General features: G+C 41.2%; 1 long non-coding RNA gene across 1 annotated transcript in view; it reads left to right on the top strand.

The window, feature by feature from the left end:
* Positions 1-21,445, top strand: part of LOC138804180 (uncharacterized) — a 58,103-nt gene that overhangs the window by 15,459 nt on the left and 21,199 nt on the right. The window contains exons 2-5 of the long non-coding RNA XR_011365195.1: positions 15,642-15,758; positions 16,366-16,426; positions 19,522-19,632; positions 19,891-20,050. This is a non-coding gene — a long non-coding RNA (uncharacterized lncRNA). The remainder of the gene's footprint in view (positions 1-15,641; positions 15,759-16,365; positions 16,427-19,521; positions 19,633-19,890; positions 20,051-21,445) is intronic.

The raw sequence follows: 21,445 nt of genomic DNA on the forward strand, positions 1-21,445 counted from the left end.
ACGGAACAAGAGAAAGACACAAGGGAAGAGGAAGAATCTCTCTGTCTGTCCGTGATAGAGATGATATCCAGAAAATAAAAGTTCTCCGGGGAATGTGTCTAAGCCCTTCAACAATAGTTTTAGCAAGGGATGGCACTGCTTCTCAAAAAATAGGTGACCAATCTTTCTAAGCATGTCCTGGGGAAAGGACTCAAGGAATTCTTTTTCCTCATTTACACTAACTTCTTTTCATATAGGTTGTCTTAGTCAGTTCTAGCTGCTACGACAAACGACCATAGACTGATGGCTTATATACAACAGAAACAGTTCTCACAGTTTTGGGTGCTGGAGAGCCTAAGACTACAGCACTGGCAATAGGTGTCTGGTTATTAGATGGTACCCCCCCCCCATGGCTTGGTATAGTGAAAAGGATCAGGACATTCTCTTTCTTTCTCTTCTCCTTTCTTTCTTCCCTCCTTCCCTCCTTTTCTTCCTTTTTCTTTCCTTGTATTAGGGGGCATTGAACTTAGGGAAGTGTGGTGTTTGCTAGACAGCTCCCTGCCACTTGAGCCAGGCCTCCAGGCGTCTTTTGTAAGGGCACTAATCCCATTCACCAGGGCTTGTCCCTTATGCTCACAGCACTTTCTAAAGGTTCCAACTCTAATACCATCACCTTGGAGGTTAAGATTTAAACATACCTTTGGGCCATAGTACAGGTCTTATGAAAAAGAAAATGGCAGCCACTTATTGCTAATGTCTACTCTGCTATATGCATTTCTTTTATTAGAAATAAGAATGTTAATTTTAAAGTTTATTTTCTGATACATAATAATATAAAAATGTACATGCTAATGGGATACCATGCAATGTTTTATATACATATACATATATATATATATATATATATATAGCATAATGCTTAAAGTAGGTTAAACATATTTACCTCTTCAGACACATTATTACTATGGTGAACACTTAAAAAAATCTTGTTAATACATTCTTAAAATTCACAATGTTTTCCATTTTTTATAAACACCCATTTTTGTCATTAAAAAGAATGAGGCTGCATACATACCTCAAGGGGGTAAAATGCCTACCTAGCATGCCTAAAGTCCTGAGTTCAATTCCTAGTACTGCAAAATAAGTACCAAAATGGAAAAAAAAAAAAAAAACCTAACAAAAGAAAAAGTTGCCATGAAAGAGCTACACAGAGAGGGCTTTAAGTAAAATTTTGTTTTCTGTTGTGAAATCCCTAAGGTTGGTAAGAAGTAGCAGGAGGTCAGATGATAAGAACAAAACCATCCCATTCCTTCAAACAACAACAAAAATTCACCTTTCCACAAAAGGATGAGTCAGTTGGTGGCCGGCAATTTGAGTAGAGAAAGTCAAAGGTCACCTTTAAGGCCTCTGGAATCCAACATGGAGAAGCCAGTTAATTAAAGACTGGGAGGCATTCCATGTTTGGTATCAAATTACCCTTGTTATGTTCATGACCAAAGTGCTCTACCAGTTCTTGATTCTGGAAACTTGAAGGCTCACTCATCCTCCAGGTGTGAAAATATATCATGGGATGTGTGGAAGAAGATATCAACATTAATAATTTCTTCTTCTTTATGACCTTGTTTTGACATAGTAAGACACAGCCATTAGAAGAAAGAACCACAACTTTACATGTCATTAACACCTTCTTTTTTTTTTAATGCCTTATTCTCTATGTGGGTAAGAATCACAAACTTACATGTCATTTTAATGTCTTCTTTTTGTTTTTAATGCCTTATTCTCTAAGTGGGTAATATTTCCACTCCCTCTGTACATTGGCCTGAAAGTTCATTGATTGTAGACCCCATTAGCTGAAGGAATTGCAGTCACATATGCAGAACTACTGCTCAGCTCTGCAAAGAACATGCATGTTGGGTGACTGTGTCCCTGGAAAGCTAAACAAACACACAAAAACAAATTAGGAATATCTGCAGCTTTCTGCTTATCCCCTCCCCTTCCTAAATCAGGATATTTATGAGAAGTCAGCTTTTTTGAGTAAGCTGTTTTATGTAACATTCTAGAAGTGAGAAATTCAAGGTCTGTGTTGCTTAAATTGAAAGAAAAAAAATTAAGAGGAGACAGAAAGAGAAAAGCAAAGAATTAAGCAAAGGCTGACAAAAATAACCAGATTTAGAAAAGCTAAGGTTCTACTTTGAATTTTTTCTCTGGAAACCTTAGCTGTCACACTCAGGGACTAGGGCCTCTGATCTGATTTAGCAGGGCTGTTATGGTGGGAACTGATCAGACTAGCCTTCGATTCTCCTCCCAGCTTCCCTCCTCTGGGAGATGGGGGCACTGAATTGTCCTGTTTCCAAGGTTTGCTCTGTGTGGTTCAGTGCACTCCCTACTCCAACCTTTGTTGCTCTCAGTGGTTCACACTACACATGCATGTACCCATTTGGTTGTTGCCACCAATGAGTTTGTAACCCCTAGGCTGCTCTTAAAGGTTGGAGACTATTCTTTTTAGTGTACTTATAATGTCCTATGTGATTTTTTTTTTGTCAGTGAACTCTGGTAGGCACTGTCCCTCAGCTCTTCAGCTTAAGGCTAGCGCTCTACCACTTGAGTCACAGTACCACTTCTGGCTTTTTCTGCTTATGTGGTGCTGAGGAATCGAATCCAGGGCCTCATGCATACAAGGCAAGCATTCTACCACTGAGCCACCTTCCCAGACCTACTATGTGATTTTGTTTGTTTGTTTGTTTGTTTGTATGTTCTTTCCTCATGGTACAACCCTTATTGTCACTGTATTTGATTCCGGTGTCCTGCACCTTATACATTTTTCTAATTTGGGGAGGAGAAGAGAAATAACAAAATGCTGAAATAAGGATACAGGATGACCCATTGTAACAACGAGATGTACAAGGCAGTATATTGAAAATGAGCTTTACAACCTTGGGGGAGGGTGAGGGTGGAGGTGGGGGAGGGAGGATTCGGGGAGGTGGGGAGAAAAGGGATAGTAGGGGAAAAACAAAGGAGGGGGTAACAATGTTCCATAGGAAATGTAATTGTAACCCCTCTGTACAATATCTTTACAATAAAAAAATATATATTATAATAAAGGTTGGAGACTGAGTAGTTAATTGATTCTAAGCAGATTCCAATAAGCCATAGCAATAGAAACTGAAAAGCACCTGATCCATATGCTTCATTGGATGTCTCCAGTTTGTATCCTTGACTTATTACAAGTGTTTTTCCTGCTAATGTTAGAAGTTACAAAAACCCCACAAATTTCCATGTTCCCATTACCCTTAATTAGCCATTGTTATCAATGTGATTTATTTCTTTCTGTTAAATAAAATTTATAGGAGACCACTGTTTTAGACCAGCCGATCTGACCACTGGAGGATGGAGTCATTCCCCAAAAGGGGATCCACAACCACCAAACAGAAGGGTCCTCCTTTACCTGATAACCTGGAATAAGAAAGTGTCTGTTTCAGCCCTATAGGGAAAGTGATTTCGTAACTACCAGTGGCTTTCTGTTTTCTTGGTCTCTTTCTGCCAGTAAAGCCAGCTTTTTCCCTAGCTCAGCTGAATCTCTAGATGGGACTCTGCCTGACTCAGAAGTTGCTAATGAAAGTCACTAAATTTTAAGGTCAGTTGTTAACTCAGACAGAGCAAGTTTATTTTAAAGCAAAAGGAGGATAGCAAAACATTGTTGCTGAAATTATTTTTTTAAGTTTCTTTTCTTCTGAAATATATTGGAACATAGTGGAATCATCTGCATATTCTATTTTGGATATTTCTTCCCCCTAATGTTGGGTGAACATTTTCTGCTTAGAAATTATTATGAACATGATACAGTTGAATATTATAAAAACACTTCAAATAAATCAGAATGGTATCAAACAAAAGTACAGGAGTCATGTGTCAACTTAAGCAACTCACAAGAGTGTTCCCCTGGAAACGACATCTGCACCATGTCTTTAGTTATTCTTTTAGAACAATTTACACATTTTTTTTTTACCACTCTGCTTGGGGAGGGGGAGGGGAAAAAGGAAGGGAAGCAGGAAAAGGATTCTACAAGGAAGCCTTTGAGTAGGAACAAGAAATTAAGACCAAGGGGCTGGCCTATCCGGTCGGACTCTCAGAAATCAGGGTGGGCATATTTGGTGGTGGGAGAGATGGTGGTTCCCTTCCTAACTGCTTTCCTTTTCTGGGTGAAAGAAGAATCAAGAGTGATCAGCTTAGAAGGAGGAGAAGGAGGTGTTGGGGTGAGTGGAGAGAAATGTTTTTCCCTGGACCCAAGGAACAACATGAGATTCAGCAATGAGAGGAATGAGTAGTGTTATGTAGAGAGACATCTTTCAGCAGAGGGATTGGATTTAGGAATAATATAAAGATTTGAATTGGCATCTGGGCTATGTGCATAGACCAAGTGACCCCTGATGTGTTGAAATACAAAGGAAGGGCTAAAATTTTCTTGGGACAGAGAAATAAAATATAAGATGTTTTGAAATAAAAGTTCATTGGTGCTGAGATATCATTTGGGTTAGTGCAAGCTCCCATTGGTGACAATCCATGGGTGTGAAGGACTTAAAATCAGGTCAGGCTGCATCTGGATTGGCCTTGTGACGCTCTGGGTCATTGAAGGGCTATTGTATAAGCAGCTGGATGTCCCTGTGTGTCCAGCTGTCCCGTGCGATTCATGGTATGCTGTGGATAGGAAAAATGTCTTGTGATAGTTCCTGCATTTTAGAAAATTGTGCCTAAATCAAGACCTTTCATGGCCCTCCCCAGATCCACTTTGCCAGGGTTTGAACAGGTAACTCCATTTTGATTCTGACAACTTTCATAGTGATGTTAGAAGGGCGGCCACGTTTCCCCCAGTCTGGTTGACAGTGCTGGCCTCCCAGAATGTGAGTCCTCAGATTAGAACTCTCAGAGTGCTCTCAGTTCTCTCCTAAAATGAGGACTAAATTCCTGCCTTGGGTTTGGAGTCCCTCTAAGCATCTGTGTAGAGTCAACTCCATTCCCTCTTGTCTTGCCACACAGACCAGGCTCAGAGAGGCATCAGACACCTCTGGTCCTAAACTCCCACTTTTTTTTTCTAGTCCTGGGGCTTGAACTCAGGGCCTGGGTACTATCCCTGAGCTGCTTTTGCTCAAAGCTAGCACTCTACAACTTGAGCTTTTTCTGTTTAGGTGGTACTGAGGAATCGAACCCAGGGCTTCATGCATGCTAGGAGGCACTCTACCACTGAGCCACATTCCCAGGCCCTCAACTCTCACTTTTGTCAGGAGTGTACCTACAAATATCTAAGTGAAGCAGTACATGGGGCAACATGACAGGTGTGAAGAAGGCCCGGATGGGCCTGCTGGGGGAGGGGAAGACAGCAAGGGGGCACTGGATGCCCCCTCTGCTCACTTCCTCCTATCCTCACCTCCAGGGGGTCTTCTATAGTTGGATTGCTTTCTCCTAAATCACATGCTAGAAACGTAGTCACTTGTGCAACGCAGAGTCTCTGTGTTGCCAACTATTCCCATTTTACTAGAATATCCAGAAATTAGAGGGTTTGGTGATATCAGGCTAGCTCTCTTTCTCTAGATTGGACATGCAAGACTTTATCAACTGAATTTTTTATATTTTATTATTTTGTGGGAGATAGTGGTAGGCTGTGAACTCAGGGCTTTGTACTCTCATTTGGCTTGCTTGCTGAAGACTGATGCTTTACCATTTGAACCATACGTCCACTCCCATCCTTTTTGTCTGGTTAATTGGTGATTACATCTCTTTGATTTGTCTGGATGGGCTGACTGTAAACCTCTATTCTCAGTTCTCAGCCTCCTGAGTAGCTAGGATAATAAACATGAACTACTGGCGCCTGGATTCCACGGAACTCTTAAAAAATATTTTCTAACATTTCTATAATTCTTTGGGGAGCAGATGGTTTCCAGATAACCCTGTTCAGATAACATTCAGTGTGGAATATTTTTGTACTAGCTAACTGTTCTATTTTGGTTTTAGGTTCTCTTGCTCCTTCCCTTCTGCAAACAATTTGTCAGAAGGACAACCTACACTAAACACAGACACAGAAGGGCTGTGAGCAGTAGCTGAATGTGGGAAATCTACAGGATCAAGCAAGGAGGAAGATGCCAATCATTCAAAAAGTGGGCCAACAAACTAGATGTGGGGTAGGGCAGGTGGCAATCACATTTGGAAATTGGTGCTAGGCCAGCAGCTCTATTTTTCTAAAGCCACAGTAATGCCTTAACCCTGCAGGACACATTAATGTTGAGGGTGGATGCTATGTCCAAAACCTACTGGGCCAAAGGACCTATCGGTATGTGCTCTGTCTTGGGTCCTACCTGCATCTAGTCACTTAAACCTGGAGGACAGAAAGGAGCCAAAAATGCCCAAATTATGTTGTTCCAAAGGACCTGCAGAATCTCCTGCTTTGCACTGTTTTATTTCTTCTGGCTGAATGTTGGAGACCACTGAGAACAGAGATTCTAGGAGACTTGGGTAGGCCACTCTGTGTGTGGAAACAGCGCAACATCATCCATGTTTCTATGGATTAAGCAAAATTTTGTATGCCACACGTGCTCTCATTCTCCATACCCCTAAAAAGTATGCGCAGGAAACACAGGCCCCCAGTGTAAGAGTGTTGGGAGGTGGGGCCTTATGAGAGGTAAGGCGCTTGCTCAGGTTCACAATTGAATCAGTGGATTCCAAGAGATGCTCCATCTGCAGGGTGATATTTAGGTGATATTTATGTGGCCCATATAGAAATAATACTGAAATACAATGAATATCACATGCTTTCTCCTGCACTGGCCATTGCATTGTGTTTGGTACCATTTAGTCCTTATAACCATCCCTCTCTCCATTCCAAAGATGATGGCCTTGGGCTTAGGAAGCTTCTGGGACTTGCTAGCACTATCATTTCTCTCTATCTCTTGCTCTTTCTCTGTCTCTTTTCCAGATCATGGGGCTTGAACTCAGGGCCTAGGTGCTGTCCCTGAGCTCTACCACTTTTTAAAAAAATTATCATTATTTTTTTTTAAGTAGTTGTACAAAGAAGTTCCCATCCTGTAAAACAATATATGAATACAAGGTGTCTGACAACATTGTCACCCATTGCTCCTAACCCATCCCTTCTCTCACTTTTTTTTAAAAATTGAGATTAGGTGATTACATAAATTTCACATATTTCACAATATTGTGGAATAGTGATACTTAGTTAAAGTCACAAACACATTTTAACCTTCACAAGGCAAATTATCATAGTCTATAAAGTTTGTGAGCTTTGACAATACAAATTATTTCTTCCACATTAGGTGATGTTTACATTTCTTTCCTTTGGCTTAGTGTAGGCTGTTCCCTTTCCCTCTCATCCCTCCCTTCCCATCACTGTCTTTGGGTTGCTTAGTTCTTTTTCTTCGATGTCCAGTGCAGCTGGACATTGTTGTATGTTGTTCCATTTCCCACTTATTCTGTTCCTCCTCCTGGCTTCCCTCCAATGCGTGCATACATCTACCATATATAAGGTCAAGAACATGGAGTCATTTAACAATGATATGAAAAAATGGGTGACTGTCCTTTGTTTCTTGAGTCCTGTTACTTTGTCATATCTTCTTGGATTTTGGCTTTAGCATCCACATATCAGGGAGATTATGTGCCATTTGTCTCTTTGTTCTTGGCTTACCTCACTCAAAATAATTTGCTCTAGTTCCATCCATTTCCCTACAATGCCATTATTTTGTCCTTTCTAATGGCTGCATAATATTCCATTGTATATAGATACCACAGTTTTTGGATCCACTCATAAGTAGTGAGTCATCTGGGTTGTTTCCTAATCTTGGCTATTGTGAACAGTGCTGAAATAAACATGGAGGTGCATGTGTCTTTGTATACTGGTTCCTGTTTTTCAGGTAGATGCCTAGGAGTGGTATAGCTGGGTCATAGGGGAGGTCTACATTTAGCTTTCTGAGGTACCTCCAGAGCTATACCACTTTGAGCCACAGCCCCACTTCTGGTTTTCTGGTGGGTATTGGAGATAAAAGTCCCATGGACTTTCCTGCCCAGGCTGGTTTTGAACCGAGATCCTCAGATCTCATCCTCCTGAGTAGCTAGAATTTCAGATATGAGTCACCACTGCCTGGCCATCCCTTTCTTTATCTGTGTGCTGCTCCCCACAATTTGTTACCCATGATCACCCACATACTCATAGTATTTGCATTTGTTTAGATTCTCTCAAGAGATTTCCTATTTGCCTAAATTTGTGTCATAGTATATTGTTAGAGTTTTTCTACTTTATTTCCTTTTACTTTGTTTTGGGAGAGCTGGAGATAGAGCCCTCAAGGCCTGTGCATGCCAAGGAAGCCCCTTACCACAGAACCATATGCCTGGCTCCATTTGTTCTATTTTATTATTAATCTGCCTCTACTTTATAAACTTATTGTAGGTATGCATTCATGGGAACAGACTCAACACAGCTTACAGAAGATTTGATTTCTCACCTTGGTTTCAAATATCTAGTGGATGGGCCATCTTGGCACAAGGACACAGCCTATCCAGTGGATATCTGAAACCAAGTAGTGTCCCCATGAGAGGAACTTACTGTCGTCACACAGTTATAAGTGACAGAGACGAAAACTCAGGTAATCAATATCAGTCACTCTGCCTTTGTTCTTGTTGACCATCCCCCTTCTTCACAATAACCTGGTGACAATATCAGTGAATTATCTTCCCATGTGGGAACTGGACTGTCTATGCAGTCATGGGACACTTCGTTGAGGTCAACAGAATCTGGGTTGACACATGTGTACCTGGTGTGGGAGGGAGTGTCATAACCTTGGCTCAACAGTAAGTACTGCCCACAACTGACTTTCTCCCATGTTCACACAAGCACACATGCTGGGCATATGAGAAAGCCCCAGGAGACTGTCTATACTTTTGCAGGGGCTTCTACCCCAACTCTTCTTCTTCTGGGAGTCTATCATTCTTCTTCTGTGGGTGTGTTCCTCTCCTTTAGCTTAGATGAGAAGCTCTTTGAATGCTTCAATTCTGGAATGGAACAGAAGAATTCAAAACACTCTGTGAATGGTGCCCTTGGACAAAGCTGGGTATTTCTCACATGCACAAGTTTCCTCCAGTCTCTACTTTAGAAAGCCCTGGAGCAGCTCATGCTCTGCTTGCTTCAGACTGGTTCTGTGAGCATCACAGAACCTGTGATGCTCACAGAACCAGTTGTTTCCATCAACACCACCAGATGAAACCAGAAAACCATGTGAAAAATCTGATCACAGCCCAGCGCAGGTGGTTCATGTCTCTAATCCTAGCTACTAAGGAGGCTGAGATCCGGGATCATAGTCAAAAGCCATGATCCAGGCAGGAAAGTCTGTGAGACTCTTATCTCCAATTAACCATCAAAAAATCCAGCAGTAGAGCTGTGGCTCAAATGCTAGAGTGCTAGCCTTGAGCAAAAAAAAAGCACCCAGGCCCTGAATTCAGGTCCCAGGATGGGCACACACAGTAAAAAATTGACCACAAGCAACTTTTTCCTTAGATTTAAGATACGAAGTCTGACTCTGAGTTCCTTGGAATGGTTTTAAGATTTTAAATTTTATGTCATGTTTCTGTTGATCCATTCTCAATAGTTATTGTCACTGAAGAGTTAGAGCTTAGAAATTGTGACCTGGGATATGGGAGAAGAATCATGAAGCTAAACACACAGTGTCTTGGCTTGGCTTAGTTATATTTGGGTACTGGAGTATGGTGGAAAAGGTAGGAGGCAGTGGTATGAAGTTCAAACACATATTCCTTATAAGAAGTTGGCAATTTAGACTCAAGCCACCTCAGTCACATTCCTCAGGTTCAGGAAACATGAACATGTACGAAAACAATGTTCCTCAGTTTTCCCCCACAAAGGAAAGAATTCTTTGAGATGGAAAGTAAACAGAACTATCAGAACATCAGCCCGGTTCACATCACTATTTTTAACCAACCAGAAGAAAAATTTACGACCTTGTTTTCTTTATGTGATTGACGTAAAGAACATTGAAAAATTCACATTTTTTGTTGGACATATTTATGATATACTCTCTCTACTGTACCCATCGGGGCCCATGGAGCAACACCAGATTAACACAGACATCACAGATAGACCACTGCAAGTGGGAAAACATCAGTCCATTTCTCACCTATGGCTTTAAAAATAATGAGGTATCAGCATAGTGACTCAAGCCTACAATCCCTATTTACTTGAGAGGTGAAGATCGAAGTTAGAGGAGTGAGACTAGCCAGTGAAAAAAGTTCGAGACTTCATCTCAAGCAATGACTGAGCCAGGTGACATGTGCCTGTTATCCTAGACACATGGGAAGAAAGATGGCTGGGTGTGTGGTGGGTGCCTATTATCCCCAATGACACAGATAGCACAAGTAGGAAGATGATTGCCCAGGCTCCCTGAGGCATTAGTCAAGATCTTACCTGAGAATAAAGGGGCTGGAGGCATGGCTCAAGTGGTAGAACACCTGCCTATGAAGTAGGCATGAGAGTCTGAGTTCAATCCCCAGATCTGAAAAATAAAAAGTAACAAAATATACACAAGATAAAGTCCACTTAAAATTTTTTTTAGTCTACATTTCAGTGGCATGCAGATACTCATAATGTATCATCATCACTGTTCTGTGTTCAGGACTATTTTCGTTTTCCCAAACTGAAACTTTGTCGCCATTAAACACCAATTCTTCCTCCTTCCCTCTCCAGGCTCTAGCAGCCATATACTTTCTGTTTCTATGAGTTGGGCTTCTTTTGATGTCTAAGGTTAATACAATCACAGCAGCCTTGCACTTCTGTGACTGGATCACTCCACTAACACAAATCCTCAACGTTTGTCCACCTGGTAGCAGGTGTCAGTTTCCTTCCCATCCTGTAACCAAGACAACTCCTTTCCTGCCTTACATCTGGAAAGTCTGTGCCCCAGTTTTCTCCCCAAACATGAGTGCAGTGTCTATGTCTCACTCAACATGGGGAACTGTCTTGAACACTAGTTATGATGTCCCTGGGGTTTAAGGAACCAGCACCATTTATATAGAATCAAATAGATCTCCAAATCCAGGTTTTACTACATCCAGTCTATACCATAAGCCTGTTCAGGTCAGTGACCGGGGTCCTCTCTAAGGTCTCCTCTGCAGGGCTGTGGTATTTTCTCCTTTGTTGTCATCACTTTGGTTTTAGAATTATTTAAAAGAGGTCATTTAACTTCAGCTTTTTTATACATTCTAAGTCCCTGAGATAATGAATTTCTCTCTCTTCCCTCCTTTCCTTCATTTCTTCCCCTCTCTTTCTTCCTCTCTCCCATTCTAGCTCTCCCTTCCTCCCTCTCTCTCTTCTTTCTTCCTGTTATTTTTTGCATACCTTCCATGCTTTGGAAAAGTGACTCACCTATGAGTAAGTGAAGGGCTGACTTCTGTGCTTTCCTGGGGCTCTATTCCCCATTCATGTTTTTCCTGCTCTCCCCTTGCACACTTCAGATCTGCTATTATGTTTCATATCTAAAGGCCTTATAGCATAGCCAAGAAGCTAATTCTGTAAAAGTGCAGTCATGGAAGGGATTTGTTTCATAGACTGTCTTAACGACACTCCAAAGGAAAGGACACAGTGATCTAGCCCATCCCCAGAAGTATTAAGTTCATCATGACAGGGTCATGGTGATCAGCGAGCAGGTTATCTACTGCCAGATGGGAAGTTAACCAACTTGCCAGGGGGCTGGTATCTCCCAGAGCCTTTGTCATCTCTCGCTTGCCATGTCCAGAACTCAAAGTCAACCCTAAACCATGACAAAATTAAGACCAAATGACTCAAACCTAACAAAAATATAGGGAGCAAAAAGCCTCAAGAATAATTTAGAGATATAGCTCTCAGTCAGAGTAGATGAATACATTACAGTTAAATGAATGGTCTTAAGGTGAGTAAGGACTTGAGAACTAAGACAAGTAAGAAAAAACATCCAGACATCAATTCAGTCAGGAAAAGGATAAACACACAGAATAAAATGTAAAAAATAAAAGGATAATTCACAGAAGAGTCTTTATAAGGATTAATGTATGAGCAACTGAATCCTCAGAAGAGGAGGAAAGAAACTCAGAAGACATATCTATGTGTATAAATGTATATATAATTAAAAAATAATACTTAGAAATTTAATAAACTACAATAAATCATGGATCTCAGCATCTTTTGGAAGACCAATAGGTAATTGTTTATAAAGCCAGACTCTGGTGGTTCATACCTATATTCCCAGTTACTCAGAAGGCAGAGATCTGAAGGATTGTGATCAAAGTTAGCCCTAACAGAAAAGTCTTGGAGATTCTACCACCAATTAGCCAGCAAAAGCCAGACTGGCAGTGTGGCACAAGTAGTAGATCATCAGTGGTGAGCCAAATCCTGGTAACATCAAAGTAAATAAATAAATAACCACACTTAGTCAAATAGTTGAACTTGACAGATAAAGGAACATTTAAAAGACATGCTCATTTTCTTCTGAATATCAACAATAAGGCTGATGACAAGCTTTACAAAAATGTCCAACCAGAAAGCTGGCCAGACAACAATAGGATGACATCTTTGTAGTGTTGAAGAAAAAAAAATAATGCAGACATGACATTTTCAAACGAACACTCTCACTTAACAATAACATAATGAAAAGAGCTTTGGGTGTGTGGGGGGGGAAGCAAATGAAGAAGTACAGCAATGCAGAAAGCAGTGATGTCAATGGTGACCCTTAGCAATATGGACTTCCGGGTTTATTGTTATGAAATGTGATGCCAGTGGCACAGTTGCACGTATACACATGCATAGCCAACCTTCTGCTTCATTGTCATCGACCACGCCATTATTTCCTGTGGGAGGATTCAAAGAACACAAAGGGAACACATTAGATACAGCCACCAGCTGGTACTGAAGAATGAAGGCCTCCGAGGTCCCACGTGTGGTCTTGGCTAGGTGGCTGTTATAGAGGAAGGGTCACTAGGTTGGATGTTATGCCAGTGTTCCTTGTTTTAGTCCATGCCTGACCAGCTCATCATGTAGTTGCCCAACTCTCTGGTCTAAATTTCTCATTCAAAAATTGGACTGATTTGAGCAGAGCACTGGTGGCTTACATCTGTAATCCTAGCTATTGAGGTGGCTGAGAGCTGAAGATTGTGGTTCAAAGCTAGCCTGGGCAGAAAAATCTGTGAGATTCTTATCTCCAATTAACCAGCACAAGGCTGGATATGAAGGTGTGGCTCAAGTGATAGAATGCCAGCATTGACCCAAGTGAGAGTATAAGGCCCTGAATTCTAGTCTTAGTGCTGGCACGTGCACACGCGCACACACACACACACACACACACACACACACACACACACACACACACACACATACATGTAGACTTACAGATTTATAGCCTGTCTGTAACGAACAAGATTGAGCCTAGTTTGAATATTCCTGCAGACAGCGATGAGATTTGGTTTTGGAAAGGGCCCACTAGCTTGTCTCAGTCCCCACTATGTCTTATTCTACCTCAGTCAGCTTTATTAACTTACTGTGTTCATTAGCTTTCTGTCATTGTGACCAAATAACTGAGATAGATCAACCTAAAAGGACAAAACATTTATTTCAGCCCATAGTTTCAGAGATTTCAGTCCAGGATCAACTGACAGTATTGCTTTTGGACTTGTGGTAAGGCAGCATATCACGGTGGACGTGAGCGGCAGAGGAAACTACCTGCCTCATGGCAGCTGGAGGCAGAGAGAGAAGAGAGGTCTGGGACCCCTTCAAAGGCTGCCTGCTGACCTAACTTCCTCTCACTATGCCCCTCCTCCTAAATGTTCCATCACATCCCAATGGTGTCACAGGCCGATGACCAAATCATCACTATCCCTTTCAGGAACACTTCTTCAAAACCACAACACTTAACACTCCCAGTCAGACAGGTATACATTCAAGTACCCTCCTGGAGCTTAGTCCTTGTGTAGTTCTGGTGGGGCTTTCCTCATCAGGGTACTTATTGTCCACATCTTGCTAGTCTTAATTCAAATTGGGTTTGCTAGAAACCACAGTCTTGTTAAGTACTAGCTGTCCTTCCCTCCCTGGTTTGTCTTGTCTCACTGTGACCTTGAAGCATGTCTCAGCTCCCTGGCTCAGAGATGGATGACCTCTCTGCAGACATTGTTGGTTCCAAGCAAACAAATGAAAACTTGGTAATTGGGCGTTCTGAAGGAATGTGCTCCTTTCCCCTCTTCCCGTAAATCCACTGCATTCCTTGGGCCCTCTGAGTCTTCTAAGTACTCAAGCCAAATGATTCTGAAGTTATTTTTCTAACCACAATTATCCAAACCTTGTTTTCTTTTTCTTTTCCTTTCCAAGTGTTCACTTGCAGTCACTTAGGTTTTTTTTTTTTGTTTGTTTGTTTTTTTAATAAGAGGCAGCAAAGCCTTTCAGGGATAGGAGTACCATCCAGGGTTGTGGTCTGACAGCCATCCATGGAATAAAAGGCCAGTCTGTTCCTCACATGCTCACAAGTACAAGGCCTTCTATTGTGTCCCTTTGTCCCTCACCTTATCCCAAGGATGGACAGGGCATGAAAAGGACGGGAGAAAGAATCATGAGCTGTTCTACCTCCTGATTCATTGTTTCTTTTCCCATGTCAGTTTCAGGCTGTCCCCCAGACCTTCAACATTAACTGTGTCAGAGGTAATTGTTCTCTTAGAGTTCTGGCTTGCCTGAGAACATGAGGTTCACATCCACCACCAAGGGAGCCAATAGTCCCCAGCTCCACTTGGGCGTTGATAGGGTACAGCCAGATGCCAAGCCCAAGGGATTTGAGCAGACTCATTTCACCACCATAAGTGTGATATAGAAGTAGTAGTGTGGCAAAAAAATAGTTCGAGGCTCTGAGTTCAAGCCTCAGTACCAGTACACACACACACACACACACACACACACACACACACACACACACACACACGTGAAGTGCTTAGAACATATGCAACTAATAATGAACAGAGGAATATTCTGGGATGTGGACCCACAATGAGGAGCCAATCCATTATCTCAGTCATGCTGGCCAGATTGCTTCCACACTACCTGGTGTTTCAGTCTAAGCAGCCACAACTCCTAAAATGCTATCAGGAGACAGCATCTTTGTTTTATTTGAACATAAATGTGTTTTTTGGCTATAGAAGGAAGCTTAGACAAAAGTCTTAAAAAGTAACAGGGCAATCAGCCAGGCATGATGGCTCACATTTGTAATTTACTCTGGATACTTGGGAGGCTAAAATTGAAATGTGAGACTGGCCTAGGTAAAAATTTCACAAGATTCCACCTCTAGAGAAGAAGTTGGACATGGTGGTGCCTGTTTGTCATCCCAGCTATACTGGAATGCATAAAATAGGAAGATCATGGTCCAGGCACAGTCCAGGGCAAAAGGAGAAGTCCTATCTTAAAAACAAGTAGGGCAAATAAAGGCTGAAGTGGTAGAGTACTTACCTAGCAATAGCAAGGCTAGTCACAAGTGACAAGTGTCACTTTTTCCCTCACCTTATCCCAGGGCTTGACAGCACATGAAAAGGAATGGGAGAGAGAATCATGAACTGTTCTACCTTCTGATTCATTGTTTGTTTTCCAATGCCAGTCTCAGGCTGTCTGCCCACTGCTGGCTCCTTCCTGCAAAGTACTGATAAGGGCAAGAAGGATTGCAGACCATTGACTGCAGGCAGCATGGAGTGCCAAGCAGAGGAGCAATGACTAGGTGAGCCTCAGCTAACTTAAAGTGTTCTAATATAACAAGCAAAGCCCATGAGGTAGCCAGTGGTCAAAACTTGGCTTTTGATCATCCAATGATGACTCAAAAGAAACAAGAACATGGACCTCATAAATGGAGCATACAGGCCATGGGGAAAAAGTTACATCGGTTGTATTTTGCTAATTAGGTTCTTTATTTGTACAATTATAACAACTTTTTCTTTTTAACAAGGTAATACACATCTTAGCAACTGCATAATTGGGGGACTGAAGTGCAACACAAGTGGTAGCATACTTGCTTAGTAAGAACAATGCCCTGAGTTCAAGTCCCAATTACATAATCTCGTGTGGTTGTTATGAAAGCCCACAGAACCATACTGTGCTTCTCTGTCGCCCAGTTCCCGGAGACAAATATGACCCAATCCTTTACCTGATTCTTTTAGTTCCATGTGGTCATATAACTCATTGATGCTGCTATATCTTATGTGTAAAATTTTCAAATGTGTCTTGTTTATATTTTCCTTAGGTCCCACTCCCTATATGAAAGATAAGGAACCAAACAATTTCAACCTCATCACCTCCTTCATATTTACTCCCTGTGTTTTATCTTCTAGGGATCCTTTCAAGGTGGTAAACAATGCTCATTAGATCAGTATCTGAGGACCTATCATAACTGTAAGTATTCAACACATCAAGGCAGGTCTTTCCCATTGTTCTATATCATTTCTTTTTGTGTTTCATGGATTTACCAATTACCTTATCTCCTACCTCCTGTTTTCTTGCTGTTGTTGTTTTTCCTATTGCCTATCAACAGATCATTCTCAAATTATCATCAATGCATCCTTAAGTTATCGTTAATTCTTCTTAAAATTTTTCCTTGGGAGGTTCAACTCCATACAAATTAGTAATCTGTTAAATCCCTGATCTTGCTTGCTTTGTTTTTCTGAACACCCCTTCCATGGCCCCTGTGATCCTGAATCAAAGTGCGCTGGTTACATTCCAGCGGCACATTCCATATTTCACCTCCATCCTGAGAACTCCTGCCCTGCCCTCCTGGCTTACAGCTCTCAATTCTGGGTTGCGTACCTGCCTGTTTCGTATAATAGTTACTCATTTGGGAACATTCTTCCATAGTTCCTTGAGAATGTGTGTGTGGGTCGTAAACTCTGTAAGATCTTGAACGTCTAAGTACAGTCCGCCTCCATATCCCTGGGCTCTTCATCTGTGGAGTCAACCAACTTCACATCCAAAATATTTTTAAAAATTAGGTCTTTATTGGACATATATAGACTTTTTCCCTTGTCAATACATAATACAGAATAATAATACATAATAACAATGATTTACACATCATTTACATTGTTTTAAGGATACATTTTGTAGATATAATTTAAAATTATTGGGGAATCTGTGTAGATTATAGTGCATTAATTTATATAAGGGACTTGAGGATCAGAAGTATTTGGTATCCACAAGGGTCCTGAAACCAAACCCCTACAGAGACCCAGGAGAAATTGTACTTTAGCCTATACTCACACATAGCTAGTGATTGGTTGGTATGGAATCCTAAGATGTATTCTTTGTCCCCCACCCCCACCCCCAGGGGGAAGCTACATTTATTATCTACATTGCTTCGTAACAACTTACTATAAAATAGAAAGGCAGGTTAAGGCAACATACATTGCCTTCCTACTTCTCAGCTATGACTTAGCTCTGCCCAGGGTCCTGCAATCAAGGGGTCAGCGAGGTTGTTCTCATCTGGAGGCTCAACTGGAGAAGAATCTGCTTCCAAACTCATTTCCGTGAAGATGTGAGACTGAGGATGCTGGCTTACATTGTCTGCAGGACTTCCCACTGTTCCCTGTCCTGTGGCCCTCACCAGGGCCAGTTGACAGCACTAAGATGTATTCTAAGTACCAGTTTTCTGTGATAAATTCCATGTTATTCTCATTTGTATCCATTGAATGTCACCTAGTAGATCTTGCTTGTTTTTTCTTTCAGGAGGAATTTTAAGAGTTCCCATTCTTCCCAGTGTTCTGAAATTTCACTATGAGAGATTTTTTTGAGGGGGGTGTCGGTCATGGGGCTTGAACTCTGGGCTTGGGCACTGTCCCTGCACTCTTCAACTCAAGGCGAGCGCTCTACTGCTTGAACCACAGCACCACTTCCAGAGGGAATTTCTTGGTTTGAACCATTTTCCTATTCTTTTAGTCTTCCAAAATGTTTCCTTCAGAGGTGAATATTTTCCTCACGTTATCATATTGATTATTTTCTCTGTTTGCTTTCTCTGGAACTTCTGTTTTATGCTTTTTTTCTTTTTTGTCGGTCATGGGGCTTGAACTCTGGGCCTGGGCACTGTCCCTCAGCTCTTCAGCTCAAGCCGAGTGCTCTACCACTTGAGCCACAGCGCCACTTCCTGGAACTTCTGTTTTAAACAGATGGATGTATTTGTTTTCTCATGTTTTTCTTCTTATTGTCCCCCCATTCTTTGTCTTTCTTTTCTTTTTAAAAATATTATTAAGGAGTTGTACAAAGGAGTAACAATTCTGTAAGTCAGGTTATAAGAATAATGTATCTTAAATCACCCCTTCCATCATTCTCTCTTATTATTTTTTTAGATGAAAACAATAAAACTTCAATTTTTCTAACTTAATTTCCATTTGAGTTCAGTTATGGTCTTTGAGTACTCCCCCCCCCCCCATCAACTCTATGTATCCCTGGCTTCTTTCATGAATATAATATCTTCTCTTATTTCTTAGCATTTAGTTATTTTTAAAAACGTCTTTCTACTTCTGCATTTTCTGTTTCTAATGAGCTTGTTTTCCCATTCCTCTAATTTACTTGCTGCTTTTCATGCCAGAGATGTCCCTTAAAGCCTTGATTGTAAGCTGCACATTCATAAGCTTGAAGGCTTCAGAAGTCTTAAGTAAATCCCCCTGATTCCGACAGCACACGCAGATTACTCATTTTCGATATGCCCAATTGCCTTCAAAAAGAAAATCAAGTTCCATGTTTTATGTCACAATTCACATTTAATTGAGCATTAGATGTTCTGTACTTCATTTGAAAAGTTTTGTTAAGTAAAAAAATACAGGTTTAATAATGTGCAACTAATGAAGATGGTTTATAAATAAAATACCACCTACACATTTAGTCCCTAAATATATTATACTATTAGTCGTTAAATTTAGACCTCTAAGTACCAATTTGCCATCTGTGAAAAAGTAACCTGTTTTTAAATTGAAGAGAAATCATTACTCTACTTCTTAAACTATCAGGACATAATTCAAGTGTAGCTGCTCAAAGTCACTGATTAAGTTTAAATTTGATAATAAAACATTTAAGTTTCAACCAATGCACCTTTGTTGAAGCATTGAAAAGTTTTTTTTAATTTTTATTGTGAAAATACCCCCCCCTCCCCCGCACAGCCAAGAGTCAAAAGTTCCACTTTCTAAAGATTAAACCACATATTTTCTATTGCTCCTGGGCACTGGTAATACACACTTGTAAGCTACTCAGGAAACTGAGATCTGATGATCAAGGTTCAAAGCCAGCCTGGATAGAAAAGGTCTATAAAACTCCTTTAATAAAACTCAATTAATCAGCAAACAAGCAGAAATGAAGCTGTAGAGCACCAGCCTTGAGCAAAAAAGTTAAGGGACAGGGTCAAGACCCTAAGTTGAAGTCCCAGTAGTGGTACAATAATAAATAAATAAACATTGTGGATTGAACTTTGTACAATATTTTCTCTTACCATTATATTTTTACAGTGCAGAACATCAAACCCAGGGCCTTATGCATGCTATGACTCAAGCTCCTTGTCACTGAATAAGGGCACCAGCCCCTTTGAGGATATATTCATTTCTATCTCCAGAGACTAAGTAAGTGTGTTCATTGCTGTGACAAAATGAAGTGTAAGAGTGAGAAATGGGATAGGAAGGATGCTTAGTGATTAGCTCTGAAGATGGAGATGAAAGTTGCTAACTTGGATTAGCAAGCTTGGCCCCAAGTAGGATGGGGTCAAAGTTGGTGCCACCGAATATTATTAACTATTACAAGGCCTGGCACCATGTGAGATATATTCTTTCCATGGGTCTTATTTGATCTTCAGTTTTATTATATTACTCTCTGTTTGGTAGGTGAGGAAACTGAAGCTCAAGGAGACAAAGCAAACTGTTTACTGCCAATGAAGTAGCAGTGCATATTGGGATTGGAGTTCAAGTCTAGTTTTGCCTGACTCTCAAACCCAGGATCTGGACCACTGTTCAGCCTCACAGTGGATTTGAAAGTCTTCCAAGGGTAAGAAAATGGCTTTTTGGATGAATGGTGTCTTCACTGGATTGGGGCGGTGGCTCAGTTGGTAGGTGCTAGCCAATGAGCAAAGTTGTCAAGCCCCACCTTGGACCTAAAAAATAAACACAACAACAACAACAACAAGAAGAGAATAGATGGTGGCTCAGAAAGAGCTGGGCATGCAGAGTTTTTATGTGTAATCTTTACTCTGCGAAGTTAGTTTTCATGCTTTTTGCTTTATGTATTCATGACCTCGGTCTAACAATACCAGCTCTTCCTAGTTACTGCTTTAACACCAACCCAGGCTCTTCTATTTTAAGACCTGCTTCTAATGATAATTGTGCCATATTCTCTCCTAAGTTAGCAGTGGCTTTTTATTCCCTGTTATCTGCACTGTTGCTTTCACAAATCCACACTCGTCTGGCTCTTCACAGGTGGCTCGCTCCTGGGAGTTCTCATCTGGCCGCTTTGTTAGTAGTCCTTGAGAGGTGTTGAGCTGTGTGTGATGTCTGTTCAGATCTTGGGCCCCAGGAGTGGATTCTGGGCTTGTGTGTCAAGGTTAGAAACTTTTCCAGGATTTTATATTGTACTCAGAAATGGATAAGACACCTGCCTTAATCACTTTCATGGCTGTACTTTGGGCCACATCAAAAGGCAAGGAAAAACCAGAGTGTTTCTTTTTTTTTTTTTTTTTTTTGTCGGTCGTGGGGCTTGAACTCTGGGCCTGAGCGCTGTCCTTCAGCTCTTCAGCTCAAGGTGAGCCACAGGACCACTTCCAGTTTTCTGGTGGTTTATTGGAGATAGGAGTCTCACAGTCTTTCCTGCCTGGGCTGGCTTTGAACCGAGATCCTCAGATCTCAGCCTCCTGAGTAGCTAGGATTACAGGCATGAGCCACCAGTGCCAGGCCTGAGTGTTTCTTAATTGCTTTGTAGTTTTGAATGACCAGGTTATTTTATTTAGCCTGGTACTGTCTCCCAGATTCAGAATTGAAAAGTAATCACACACCAAGCTGAGCATGGAATGTGTAAGTAGAAAATGGGAGGGAGGAGGGTGACCTGAAAATGGCTAATTCCATTAGTCTCAATAAATGTAAGATTCAGCTTCTTGTAGAATAAAGTTTAAGTACCCAATTGAAGGTTCAACTGGAAGTTTTCAAATTCCAATACAGAATGGTCTTTGCTGTCTTGATGTCCTCTTGTGTTCTGTCAGCATCGTGTGTGTGTGTGTGTGTGTGTGTGTGTGTGTGCGCGCGCGCGCGCATGCGTGCACACCCACACCCAAACTAGGGCTTTAATTCAGGACTTCATTTTCTCACCTGGATTTTTGTGCTCAAGGTTGGTGCTTTACCACTTGATCCACATTTCTGCATCTGTGAGGATTTTTAGATTGTTAATTGGAGA

Source organism: Dipodomys merriami, unplaced genomic scaffold (assembly GCF_024711535.1).
Source record: "Dipodomys merriami isolate MVZ:Mamm:240054 unplaced genomic scaffold, mDipMer1.0.p SCAF_36, whole genome shotgun sequence".
Taxonomy (NCBI): domain Eukaryota; kingdom Metazoa; phylum Chordata; class Mammalia; order Rodentia; family Heteromyidae; genus Dipodomys; species Dipodomys merriami.